General features: G+C 40.5%; 1 long non-coding RNA gene across 1 annotated transcript; it reads right to left on the bottom strand.

Annotated features, from left to right (window-relative positions):
• Positions 1-650: 650 nt before the first annotated feature.
• Positions 651-4,921, bottom strand: LOC138915841 (uncharacterized). Its single transcript, XR_011422196.1, has 3 exons — positions 4,848-4,921; positions 1,482-1,611; positions 651-985 (listed from the first exon to the last, which is right to left on the bottom strand). It is a non-coding gene; the product is annotated as an uncharacterized lncRNA (long non-coding RNA).
• Positions 4,922-13,738: the final 8,817 nt, after the last annotated feature.

The raw sequence follows: 13,738 nt of genomic DNA, 5'->3' as shown, positions 1-13,738 counted from the left end.
TCCATCCTCCTCCTGCCACAAATCCTTCCACCTGCTCCCCGCCGCCCCCCCTGCTCTCAACTTCTCCCCGCCCGGCCCAGGCCGCCACCGAGGGGGCCGTGGGCTGAGGTGTCTGCGCAGCAAGGAGCTGCCGTGGTGGTGGTGGTGGTGGTAGCGGTGGTGGCGCTGGGGACCGCGGGGCGCGAAGTCCGGGCGGCATGGCCCTGGCTTGCTGGGCTCGTGTGGGTCCTGCTCCCGCCGCCGAGCCTGGAGCACTCGCGCGAGCGAGGCGCATGTGTGCGTGTGTGTGTTCGGGGAGAAGGGACGAAGAGGAGGGTTAGGGAAGGGGGATGGGGTGATGAAACAGGGGTGCCGCCTAGGTGTCCCGACCCGCTGGAGAGTCCGCGTAGCGGAGCAGTCGGAAGAGAGATGGAAGGGGCCCGTATGGCCGACTCTCCTCCAGCAGCCCAGCCCCCGGCTCCCGAGCATCTGCAGGGCCCGGAGCGGGGAGAGTCACGGAGCCGACCCTGCTCGGGAAAAGGGACTGACCGGGTGGCTGCTGGAGTTGGTGGGGAAACTGGGAACCGGAGGGGATAGCGACGCAAGGAGTTGCCGTTGCAGCTTCAAACTATTATGTGTTTTCACTCAAGAAATTAAAGGATCAAAGGCAATTTTAGCCCTCAATTACTTCATTCTCACGGGCCGTCCGGGTCCGGTGCGCATTCCTTCTGGTGGATGCTCCAGCCTCCTCGCCGGAGCGCCGGCCAGAAGCTGGGCTCGGGCTCGAGTCACCTGCGGAGACACGCTTCGGAGCCCGCTGCTGCCACCTGCGGGCCGAAAGCTGAAGAGCGGAGCCGCAGACTCAGGTGGCGGCCCCTGGGGCCTCGGTATTCAGGATTCGAGCATTAAGTTTCCTCTCTAGCCCCGGGCTTCTTGTGACAGCATTCCTGACTAACTGTCCCAGGAAGTGAAGGTGTTCTGCCGAGAACCGCCGGGGAACTGTGTCCTTGGAGTGAAGTGCCGAGATTGATAAGAAAAGAGAGCGGTTTAGGAAAGTAAATAGCAAGCATCTTCCCACACCCCCTTAAGAGATTAAGACTGATGAAACCACATCAAGCAAAGAGCTTTCCGTAGCAAGTGGGGTTTGGTCCCGCTGAGAAAATGACATTTGTGTAGGATAACATTATCCTGGCAACCACAAATAAGGATCCCAAAGGACTGCTTTCATTGAGTAAATATTGCGACCTAGCAGAATGACTAAATGTAACGAAAGTGAATAGGGCATAGAGATCCGCGTCTCTAGAAGCCTGGAACTGAATTTTCAGAAATGGTTTGTCAATCATAGCGGAAAAGGAATCTGATTTGTTATATTTATGGAATGTGGATATTTTATTACTATAATGAGAATGCTGGCGTTTACTCGCCCCATTTGTAAATGGGCTTCTCTGAAAAGTGCTTTTCAATGTTTAATGAAATTACAAGAACCCAGTATATGCTCTTACCCGCAGCAGGGCTTCGCAAGCAATAGCTGCTCCACAGCCTTTGGTGAAACTGAAGCCAGAGGTATCTAGTGGCAGATGTGTCTTTTAGTTGTTAACTTGCTGTCTTTACACGTTAGCTGTTCAGTGGCTGCTAGGGATGCAGGTATTTTGTATTGCCAAACAAAAAGAAAACTGTAAGTTCATGCTGAATATTGAAGAAGCTGCTGCCATATTGTGAAATACATTGTACTGCTTTTTTAAATTCATACTAGCAACAATGCATTTATGTGGATCCATCAATAGCCTTGCAGTGGTTTCCCTGCAACCAGCAACAGCCTGAGTAGTCTTTAGGCTAGACACATATAGGTAGAAGGAAAGCATATGCTGTGTGTAGCTGACTCTCAGTGGTCCCTGGTCTCTGGATGGGTACCTTTCAGTACATGCCCACCTTCTTTCTGCAAGCACTTGGGACTATCTGTCTACGAGCCTTTTCTGGCCACACGGAGGAGCTTGACTGAGAGTGCAGTTGCCGCCCTGAGACAACCCTCGCCCAGTAATGGATGGGAGCTGGTGGATCAATACGCCAGCTTTCTCAACGCAGAGATGGGGAACCCTGAGACTGCCGTCGTCTACACCATTAACTTCCTCACCAGATTGAGCCCATAGTGCCCGGAGTTGCCCACAGTGGTAACCCGCTCATTCATGCACTCTGAAATAGCTTCCTTTCCTTCCTGCCTCATTTCCCTTCTCTTTTACCAGTGCTTCCTGCCTTCACCTCCGAAACAAACCCCTTCACTCAAATCAGGGCTGCCTCTTGAGAATCGCAACAGCAGCCAGTCTGCAAGGGCTTTCATTCCTGATTTGGCGTCACTGGCACAGTATTCTCAGAACAGTGAACCAGACACAGGTTCAGTGTGGAGCACGTCCTGTGCGCATCCACCGCCTTACGCTAGACGTACATCGTCTCATCATTACTCATAGAAAGCTGATGAGTTGGTGCAATGTTCGTTTCAAAGATACAGAAAGTAAGATTTAGACAAATCGAGTATCTTGATGACGGGTGCACATGTTCTCCGTGGCGGAATTAGAGTGTGAAGGCACGTCCACGGGACATCAGAATCTGCTTTCCAAACCACGGTGCTGTACTCCTTTATTGTTATTTTACTACACTTCCCTGTCACTCTTTTGAAATTCCTACAGAGGTGATGACTTAAAAATATTTAGAATGACCACACATTTTTTTTTTCTCTTTTTTCCCCACCAGCTTTATTGAGATATTCTTTGATCTCTTAACTAAATTCATGTCACATCCTTCAGATACAGGAGAGGCAATGCCTGATTTATGAAAAGGTGCCTGAGTTAGGGAGGCAGTTCAGATCCTTATGTTGGCCATGCCCTTCCCATCCATTTCTTATCATCCCTGGAGCCTCAGTGGAAAAGACTATAAAGAGAATCCCAGCTGTCCCATAGAAGTGCATGATGCAGAGAGATGTCTCAGACTGGAATGTCGACTGCACCTTTATTAGAATTAAAGTCATACACTATTCAGCTGCATCAGGCTTTCATTGACTGTCTGGTGACATAACTATTGTTAATTATCTTGTTTCTGTAGGGAGAATGTGTTACATATTACACCTCTCCATCTGGCTGACCTTGGCATCCTGCTTTAAAGTACTTTGCAAGGTTATTTCACACCTATTATCTCATTTATCTCTCAAAACAACTCATGGACTGCGATAGGTACACAGCCACAAAGTGAGGGGCCTTCTGCTCAATATTCCATCACTTCAGCAAGAGCAAATCTCAAGCCTCACTTTGTAACACCTCTGAGCAATTTCACTCTGAGCTTTACTCCGTGCATTGTAGTTTAAACAGAAAGGCCCCAATTATCTTCACAATCGCAAAACCAACAAATTTAATTCAGTGACTACTTTATTAAAAATTGGATTTATTTTTGTTTGGAAAATAATAGTATTTTAAAAATAAATTTAAGAAAAAAAGTAATCACTCATAATCCTTTCATCTAGGGATAATCTCTCTGTCATTTCCCCACAAACCCTTTTGGTTTTTTTTTACAAAAATAGGATTATATGTAATATATTTTAATCTGCTTTTTTTCACTTAATAATAGGTCAATAACATACATCCAACTCATTAACTATTAAGCTCATGGATTCTGCAGCCAGATTGACTTCATATTCCAAGCTCTATCACTTAACCTGCCGTGTAACCTTAGACAAATCATTTAGCTGTCTGTGCCTTAGTGTCCTTTATAAAGGGAGTGAAGTAATAATGCATGTATATCATAGGCTTGGTGGGGGGATTAAGTAAATGTCAATATATGTAAAGCTTTTAGAAAAGTGCGTAGCACATATTTAACATGTAAGATTGTTAATTATCATTATTCTGCATATAACCTATCTTTAAAGACTATATGATATTCCAGCATAAGCAAGTATCCCAATTATTTAATTCATATCCTTTTCTTAGACATAGAGGTTTTGTAATGGGAGAAGAATGGCCCCTCAGATATGTCCACACCATAATCCCTGGAACCTATGAATATATTATCTCACATGGCAAAAGAGACTTTGAGTATGTGATTAAGAGCCTTGAGGTGGAGAAAGTAGCCTGGATTATCCAAGTAGGTCCAGTCTAATCACGTGAACCCTTCCCAGCTGGAGGTAGGGAAGGGGAAGAGGATAATGGAAGAAGTGGAAGAAGGGTCAGGGAGATACAAGGTGAGAAGTTCAACCCACCATTGCTGCATTTGTAGATGGACACAGGGGGCATGAGTCAAGAAATGTGGGCATCCTCCAGTAGCTAGAAAGGATAAGGAAATGGAATTCTCCTACAGCCTCCAGAGGAATGCATTCATGCCCACAGCTTGATTTTAGCTGACTGAGCCCACATCAGACTTCTGACTTACAGAACTGTAAGATAATTAATATGTGCATTTTAAGCCTCTAAATTTGTGCTTATTTGTTATAACAGCAATAGAAAACCAATACAGTTTGCTTCCAATGTTTCAATATTATAAAATTTTACAATATTTAAATTTATAGGTATGTTTTTGCCTATGTTATCATTAATTTCCTTATGGTAAATTCCTAGAAGTGAACTTCTGAGTCAAAGAGTAAGAAAAATTATGATGCTTTTGATAAATAATAACAAATTCCTGTGAGGGGTTCTATCAATTTATATCTGTAGGGAAAGTGCTTGCCACTGCCCTTAGGCTTTTATCAGTAATGGATATTATCATTTTTTTAAAAAACTTTCCCCTCTTCCATTTTAATTTGCATTTTTTGTGCACTGGTTATTTGTTAAATACATAGTAAGTGTGCTAACATGGACCGTGGCCTATAACTATATCACATTGACTCTCACCTTTCTGTGATGATTTCTCTCAAAAGTTCAATTCCATTTCTAATAATATTCTCCTTTGACAGATTCTGCAGTATAGAATATACAGATTCTACAGTGTAGAATATAGAACCTTAGCAATAAAAGCCCATTTATCTATTTGACCAAAAACCAGGCCTTTAGAGAAAACATTGAAGAGATGTTGATAAGCTGAGGACAAATTATGCCATGATAGAGACCACAGCTGTAGGTATAATTAAGGCCTACCCAGTCATGTTTTTGTATTTAATACCATTTGGGACATATCCTTCTAAATTAAATTATTTTCATTTGTAATTTATGTAAGTTTTACCTACAATATCAAGTAAAGTGCCATGAATATGCTGAGATTTCTACCTATTTGCCGGTGATATGTTGCATACATTGACTTGAATATTGGTAACATTTCAATCATACTTAATATGGGATATTCTAAGGCATATTAATACAATTATTTTACAAATGTAAGGCCTAGTTATAAACATTATTTTAGCAAATTATCTTACAGAAAGACTTGGAATTTTATGAATAAAAACGTTTGTCAGAGATTAGAAAAGCCACATTTTTATCTTTATATTTTCTTCTAATTTATGCTGATTTTTTTTAAAACATGACGAACTGGGAAATAAGTGTAAGGATAAGCCTAGAGTCCTGGTTGCTATTGGTGTGTAACACCCTACTCCAAACATGACAGTGGCTTTAAACAATGATTTTTATTATGCTCACGGATTCTGTGGGTCAGGAATTCGAAGAGGGCACAGTGGGGAGAATTTGTCTCTGATCCACACTGTCTGGGGCTTTTGCCGGGAAGACTCCAAGGCTGGTGATGGCTCCATGGCTGGGAGCAAGGATCGCCTGAGGATTCATTCACTCACATGTCTGGCATACAGGCTGGAAGAACTTGAAGACCAAGACTGCCGAGCAGATCACTTACCTGGGGCCTCTCCCTGCAGCTTGGCTTCCTCACAGCATGGCTGCCTATGAGTAGTCAGACTTCTTCCATGGCAGCTGAGGGCTCCAAGCACCAGGTTCCAGCAAACAAGGCAGAGGCTGCACTGCCTTTTATCACCCAGTCACCCAGCTCCACACTCACCACAGTCTATTAGTTAGAAGGTAGACACAAACCCACCCCACATGAAGGAGAAAGACCTAGATCAACACCTCTTAATGCTGGAATGTCAACGAAGTTGAGGGCCATGTTTTCAAACCTCCATTGTAACAACTGAATCATAATTAAAAGGAACTTACTGTTTCCTGAAAATTAAAATCGGTAAAAATTAAAATTTAGAAGTTAATGCTATTGTGTCACAATAAAAAAGTTACCTTTATACTAGTATCTCAGAGAAACCAGCTGATTGAATATAAAAGAAAGTGTTGCTCTGAATTAACCAGAATAAGAATAATAATAATTTGACTTTGGGTTTCACATGGATAAGGCAAGTAGAGAGAATATATTCTATCCATTCAAACGAGTTCACATTCTCAAGAACAAGTTAAAAGTTGGAATTCATTTCCTACAATTATGACATGAGGAATAGAGTATTTAAGCCATTCAATAGAATGCAACTAAACAAATGATTAGTTTTTAGTGAGGCAATATTAATATGTACTCCACATTTTTTTCTATGTAATTAAAATTTATTACACAGCTTCAAAGTATCTTTCCAGATAATGTAGTTACTGAAAAATTTATTTAGTATTTGCTGTGTTTTCCCAGTTTATCCTTCTACAACCCTAATAAATACCAATTTAATAGAATATTAGAAAGTGACAAAGAGAAATGTTATGAAAGTAGATGCAGTGAACTTACTTATAATAGGATTAATTCAAAATCCTTACACAGTGGCATGTTTTGAGCTCTGGAGGAAAGAAAAATAAATCCCTAAACACAGTTGTGTCTTTTTTTATAGTTAAGACTTTCAGTAATTTAAATATGGTATTCTAATCAAATGTTTGTTTTCTTTTGTTGAAGGAGAAAGAGTGAATTCTTTAGTGGGATACTGCATGTTTAAATTATCCTTTTCAAATCAGGGCGCGGATGAAGGAGGCAGGTGTGTCGGCTTTACCTTCTTTTGCAGTGAGCTGGAGTATAGAGCCACTTCTTTGTAGATCTGTTCAGGCTCTGTTGCCCATCCATTTCTTTACTCTCCAGTAAAGAACCAGGAATTCTGAGATACTCCCAGGGGCTTTGCCCAGGCATTTTGTAGTAAGTTTGGGTCTTCCTTTAATACCTTCTGATAATGGTCATAGTGAGGGTGGCATGGCCACTGATTCCCCCTTTCCATAGTATTTTTGTCTTCACATATTCCTTTTTAACAAAACCATGTAAGCGCTAACTTAAAATCATAATAAAATTCTCTTTAGTTATAATACTGTTCAGGCCAATAACCACCTCTCTGGGCATCACAACATTGTCCTTGTATGTCTCCAGCCAGACCTGCCAGCCTGACTCAAGATTCCTCCATGGGGCCACAGGGAATTTCTGGATGCTGTTCACAGGACTTAGGAGTCCTGAGGACCCTGGAGAACTGTACCCAGGCCTTCACTCTGTCCAACCACGTCAACTTGCCAATTTTACTCTGATGCTGCTGCCCCACGTTGGGGTCCTGAAGGTGGGAAATGTGGCAAAAACAATTCTCCTTTAGACTTTGCCCTCAGTCTACACCCACCATGTGAGAATTTCAACCTCAACCAGCAGCTTGGGAAGAGACAAAGAAATCCTTTCCCCTCTGTCTGCTCCTCCTTCTTCTGCCACTCATCTATTTTCCACCATCCCTCCAGTGGCCAAAAGTGGTGAATTTCCCTTTCTTCTCCCTGCCTGCTCAGAACCCTCCTCTGAATGATATCTTCTTCCTTCCAAGAGGAGGCAATAACAGAGAGTGGGGTGCAGGGAGAGAGCAGCCAGCAGAAAGGGAACAAACACGTTATACCTGTTAACAGCTGCAAGTTGGGTGAAACGCAGATATTGCCTTTAGGGGGGAAGGTGGGGAGAGATTCTAAAAATTACCACAGCAAAAAGAAAAATTATTGAGTCTTCGATCAGTAGAGGCGAGGACTGAGGGCTATGGCAGTTCTGTCAAGGGGAAGTTACTGCCACCAGGTCAATCAGGAACAGAGTATTTAATCTGCCTCAAGTCTCAGGGGCAGAAGAATCACACAAGTAGTCAGTTTAGCTGCAATGTAGGGAGCCTGGAGGAGAACAGAGGGCAATGCTGCTGGAATGGCAGGACTGAATGTCGGTCTGAAGAGTTTGGACTCTATTCCGTAGGCAATAAGGAGCCCATTATAGTTCCTGAGCAGAGGAATGACAAGAGCTGTGCCCCAGGAAGATTCACCTAGCAGCTGACCATGAGATGGATTGGAAAGAAGAGAGTATAGCTGTAGACAGCCACCAAAAACTGGAGCCAGAAGTCATTGCTCCATGTGACTTACTAAGGCCAGGATATCTAGAAGTATTTTTAATCTCACATATTAGATAAATCCATTTTCTCTCTCTCTTTTTTTCAACCCTTTGCCAGTGTAAATGTATGTGATGGATTTGATGTTCTACAGATCTTTGGCAAATATTTTAATATTTGAATTCTAAGAATTAAAAACTACACTTTTGGGACGAGCCTGGTGGTGTAGTGGTTAATTTCGTGCAAGCCACTTCGCCGGCCCAGGGTTAGCAGGTTCAGATCCCAGGTATGGGCCTATATACCGCTCATCAAGCCATGCTCTGGCAGCATCCCACATACAAAGTGGAGCAAGATTGGCACAGATGTTGGCTCAGCAACAATCTTTTTCAAGCAAAAAGAGGAAGATTGGCAACAGACGTTAGCTCAGGGCCAATCTTCCTCACTAAAGAAAAACCCCCCAAAACCCCACTTTTCCTATCAATTGTTATAGTCACATATGTATCACCATACTCAGATCCAAATATATCATGAGCTTCATTTCTAACTAAAATATGGGACACATTTTTCGTCTCTCAATAACTTCATGATGCCTTACGGTTAAATGTATTAAGACGTGAATATATTTAAACACATAACTTATTTGGTTTTTAATACATTCCCATTAAAAATGTGACTATTTGGAGAAAAGATACGAATCAAATGTGTGTATTTGAATGACAATATGTAATTAGGTATCAATGTTGGACTAAAGAGTGCCATTTTAGAATAATGCACTAAAGAATGTGTTTATGTTGTGGGAAAAAGAGCAAAGCCAGCAAAATATTTGTATAATTAATTTAAGATACAATAAAAATTATTGGGAGTTTATAGTACTTAGAGTTGTTTGTATTCATTCTAGCAGGATTATAGTAATTAGTAATAGCAAATTATGACAGACATTTCATGGTTCCTATGAAGATGGAATGCCAAGTGCTTTTTTCCCTCTCTCTCCTACAGGATTTCAGGATTTGATTGCCCAAGTGGCATTTATCCTGTCACAGACTTTTGTGAAATGCCTTATGTTAATTACAGTTTTCACATTTTGCATGGTGACAAAATTGTCATATTGTCTTATGCTTGAAATCTTTTTAACTAAAGAGTGATTTCTGTAAAGAGATCTTAAAGGAACAACTTTTATTTTAAACAAGTGAAAATGAACTTTGGGAAGAGTTTTCTTTTCTTCTTTGAGAAGGGAGGAAGTAGCACATGCTTATAGTATCTTGGATGTTCAAGTACAGGAAGAAAAAGTCATACTATATTTTTACAGATAAAAGATTAATGAAGTAGAATGGTAGTCACGGTCAGTAAAATTGGGTAATGGTAGTAATTAAAAATGTATAGTTCTCAACAGGTCACAAAGTATTTTCAAGGTTACCTACACAAAAATATTCACTATTTCAAATATTTAATATGTAGGTTACCACAAAATTCATAAACTAAAAACACGTGTTTTGGCATAACTGTTATTAATATAAAGATATTTTGTGATTATGAACATCCAAGTCTTATTTTCTGTGATTTTGTAGAAAGCAGACCACACCCTGTGTCCTATCGCCAAGTTTCACTCCCTCTTTTACTGATTAAGATCCCATTGTGGAGTCAAACAGAAGAGAAGACCAGCCGCCCCTGAAAACAGAGGGACCCAGCATCACAGAAGCTACGGTGGCTTCTAGTTTCCTGCACGTTCTGAGTCCAAACAATACAATAGCACATTAAGTGAAACAAGGAAAATGAATATGGCACTCAAAAAAAAAGTGAAAAGCCAGATTTTTAAGTCAAAATTAGGTAGTAATATTTGCTTTAGAAAAAACTATTACCAGAGTTCCTCTGAATGATGAACTCCTTGTTGTAATTAAGTAATCATTTGATTTATACCCAATCTTATGTTTCTTCTTCCTTCCTTCTTTCCTTTTCTGTCTTCCTTTTTCTTTCCAGCTTTATAGTGAGATATAATTGACATATAACATTGTGTAAGTTTTAAGTACACACCGTGTTGATCTGATACTTGCATATTGTGAAATGATTACCACCATAGCCTTAGCACACACCTCCATCACCACACATAATTACCGTTTTGTTTTTGTGGTGAGAACATCTAAGATCTACTCTCTTAGCAACTTTCAAGTATATACTACAGAATTGTTAACTTTAATCACCCTGCTGTACACTAGTTCCCCCAAACGTATTCATCTCATAGATGAAACTTTGTACACTTTGACCAACATATCCTCATTTGCCCCAGCTCCCAGCACCTCAGAAGCATCACTCTACTCTCATTTCTATGAGTTCGGCTTTTTTAGATTCTGCGTTATAAGTGATCTGCAGTATTTGTCTTTCGCTGTCTGATTTATTTCACTTAGTATAGTGCCCTCAAAGTCTATCCAAGTTGTTGCAAATGACAAGATTTTGCTCTTTCTCATGGCTGAATCATATTCCATTGTATATATATACACACTACATCTTCTTTTTTTAATTTTTTAATTTTGTGTGTGTGTGTGAGGAAGATTGGCCCTGAGCTAACATCTGTTGCCAATCTTCCTCTTTTTGCTTGAGGAAGATTGTCACTGACCTAACATTTGTGCCAGTCTTCCTCTGTTTTATTTGGGATGCTGTCACAGTGTGGCTTGACAAATGGTGCTAGGTCCACACCCGGAATCCGAACCCGTGAACCCCAGGCCACTGAAGCAGAGCACGCGACGTTAACCACTATACCACCAGGCTGACCCCTTACACCACATCTTCTTTTTCCATTTAAGCACTGACAGACACTTAGGTTATTTCCATATCTTGGCTTTGCTTTTGTGAATAATGCTGTAATGAACTCAGGAGTGCACATATCTCTTCCGGATGCTGATTTCATTTCCTGTGGGTATATGCCTAGAAGTGGAATGGCTGGATCATATGGTAGTTCTATTTTTAACTTTTTGAGGAAGCTCCATACTGTTTTCCATAATAGCTGCACCAGTTTACATTCCCACCAACAGTGTACCATGTCCCTTTCTCCACAGCCTCACCAACACTTATCTCTTTTTTTTTTTAAAGATTTTATTTTTTCCTTTTTCTCCCCAAAGCCCGCCCAGTACATAGTTGTATATTCCTCGTTGTGGGTCCTTCTAGTTGTGGCATGTGGGACGCTGCCTGTGGTTTGATGAGCAGTGCCATGTCCGCGCCCAGGATTCAAAGCAACGAAACACTGGGCCGCCGGCAGCGGAGCGCGCCAACTTAACCACTCGGCCATGCGGCCAGCCCCTATCTCTTGTCTTTTTGATAACCATTCTAACAGGTGTGCTGTGATGTATTGTGGTTTTGATTTGCGTTTTTCTGATGATTAGTGATGTTGAACACCTTTTCATATATCTGTTGGCCATCTGTACGTCTACTTTAGAAAAATGTCTATTCAGTTCTTTTGCCCAATTTTTTTTTTTTTTGAGGAAGATTAGCCCTGAGCTAACGTCTGCTGCCAATCCTCCTCTTTTTGCTGAGGAAGACTGGCCCTGAGCTAACATACGTGCCCATCTTCCTCTACTTTATATGTAGGACACCTACCACAGCATGGCTTGCCAAGCAGTATCATGTCTGCACCCGGTGTCCGAACCCCAGGCTGCTGAAGAGGAATATGCAAACTTAACTACTGCACCACCAGTCCAGCCCTTCCTTTGCCCATTTTTAACCTGATTGTTTATTTCTTTTATTTTTTGCTACTGAGTTATATGAATTCTTTATCTATTTTATATATTAGTCCCTTATCAGATATATGACTTACAAATATTTTCTCCCATTTGGTAGGTTGCCTTTTCATTTTGTTGATGATTTCCTTTGCTGTGAAGATGCTTTTTAGTTTGATGTAGTCCCAGTTATTAATTTTTTCTTTTGTTGCTCGTGCTTTTGGTGTCATATCCAGAAAAATCATTGCCAAGACCAACGTCAAAGAGCATTTCTCCTATGCTTTCTTCTAGAAGTTTTATGGTTTCAGGTCTTATGTTTAAGTTGTTAGTGCACTTAGAGTTAATTTTTGAGAGTGGTGTGAGACAGGGATTCAATTTCATTCTTCTGCTTATGGTTTTCTAGTTTCCGCAATACAATTTATCGAAGAGACTATCCTTTCCCCATTGAGTATTCTTCACTGTCTTGTCAAATATTAGTTGATCATATATGCAAGGATTTATTTCTGGGCTTTTAATTCTGTTCCATTGGTCTGTGTGTTTATGCCAGTTCCATACTGTTTTGATTGCTATAGCTTTTTAGTATGGTTTAAAATCAGGAAATCTGATGTCTCCAGATTTGTTCTTCTTTCTCATGATTGCTTTGATTCTTTGGGGTCTTTGCGGTTCCATAGAAATTTTAGTATTGTTTTTTGTATTTTTATAAAAAATGCCATTGGAATTTTGATCAGGATTGCATTGAATCTTTAGATGGCTTTGAGTAGTATAGACATCTTAACAATGTTAATTCTTGTGATACATGAACACAGGATATCTTTGCATTTATTTGTGCCTTCTTTAATTTCTTTCATCAAAGTCTTATAGTTTTTAGTGCTTTCTTTCTTTCTTTCTTTCTTGTAGTATTTATTGAGGGCTTATTAGGTCCCAAGTGCTGTGCTAATCACTTTCCATACATTCTCACTCATTTCTCACAATTGCATCTGAAATAGATACCATCATCCCCATTCTATAAGTCAGGAAACTGAAGTTTAAAGAGATTAAGCAATTTGAAGATGATCAAGGAGTTAGAAGAGTCAGAGTAGGGCTCAAAGTCCGGTTCTCTGACTCTAGCACAGAGCTTCTAGGAAACAATGCAAATGCCAAACTGGGGTAACATATAGAAGAGGGACCTTGGAGTCAGCCGGCCTTGCATGCAAATGCCCCATTGCTGTTTATAATCTATGCAACTTCAGTCATCTCATTTAACTTTTCTAGCCGTGTGTAACTTTATCTATACCATGGGGACAATAACATGGTACGTACATCATATGATTTCTGGAAAAATTACATGAAATAATGTAAAAAGTTCCAAGACCTCAGAGTAGTAATTATTTGCACAGTATTATGGGGCACTATAAAATAAACTATAGCAAAACAGATATATCCCTTTAAAATTTTTGCATTCCTATTTTCTCTTACCCCCTTACAGTACCGAAGCCCATATATACTATGTTTTTTCCTATACATACACACCTGTGATAAAGCTTAATTTATAAATTAGGCACAGTAAGAGATTAATAACAATAACCACTATTAAAATAGAACAATTATAACAATATACTGTAACAAAAGTTACCCTAGATAGATCTTTGCATCCTCAGCATACGATTTTTTTCTTTCCTTATTAAGTCGAGAACTTTCACCTTTTCACTTAAAGGAGGCACTTTACGGTCTGTCTTTGGCATATTCAAATTGGCAGCATCACTACTCTTACGCTTTGGGGACATTATTAAGTAAA

The sequence above is a fragment of the Equus caballus genome, chromosome 10, assembly GCF_041296265.1.
Source record: "Equus caballus isolate H_3958 breed thoroughbred chromosome 10, TB-T2T, whole genome shotgun sequence".
In the NCBI taxonomy this organism is placed as follows: Eukaryota; Metazoa; Chordata; class Mammalia; order Perissodactyla; family Equidae; genus Equus; species Equus caballus.
The sequence above is the reverse complement of the archived record's forward strand: the minus strand, read 5'-3'. Positions and strand labels throughout refer to the sequence as shown.